Consider the following 662-nt stretch of genomic DNA (forward strand, 5'->3'; position numbering starts at 1 on the left):
TTATTCTTTGTCCGGCGGTTTCCCCCGCCCGTCCGAAATGCTACACCCAATTTTTATCCCCGGAAATCATTTTCCAGGGGCCCTGCGGATTTTGAAGTTAAATCTTTTTTGATGTAAAAGGCACCCTTATTTTGGAACATTTTTCGTATGAAAAAAAGAAAAATAAAAAAAGACATAACTTTGCGCCCCACACCCTTTAAACGAATGTTTTGAGCATTTTTATCATTTTTATTTTAATCAATTGTTTTCATTTTTTTATAACCCTTTTTATTATCTTTCTTTTTCTTCGAGTAAAGAAACATAAAACTAAAGGGTTTTAAAACCGTTTTTTTAGCCCCTTTATTATTTACCCCGGAAAATCTGGGAGGAAAGTTGGGAAAAGAAGGCGGGGAGGGGAAAGGCAAAAAGGAAAAAAAAAAGGGGGGAGAGGGAGAAACGGAGAGAAAGGCTTCAAGAAAAAGGAAGAGAAGGACGGGGAAAAGAGGGGGGGGAGTCAGAGGAAGGGGCTCGGGAAAAAAAAAAGGGAGGAGGGGAGGGGGGAGGGGGGAAAGAAAAAGGGGGAGCAAAGGGGGTGAGGGAGTCAAAGGGGAAAAACAGGGTAGTAGCGGGGGGGAGATGCAGAGTTTAAAGTAAAAAAGCGGGGTGGGGAATTAAGGAAGATT

Source organism: Penaeus monodon, chromosome 32 (genome assembly GCF_015228065.2).
Source record: "Penaeus monodon isolate SGIC_2016 chromosome 32, NSTDA_Pmon_1, whole genome shotgun sequence".
Lineage (NCBI taxonomy): Eukaryota > Metazoa > Arthropoda > Malacostraca > Decapoda > Penaeidae > Penaeus > Penaeus monodon.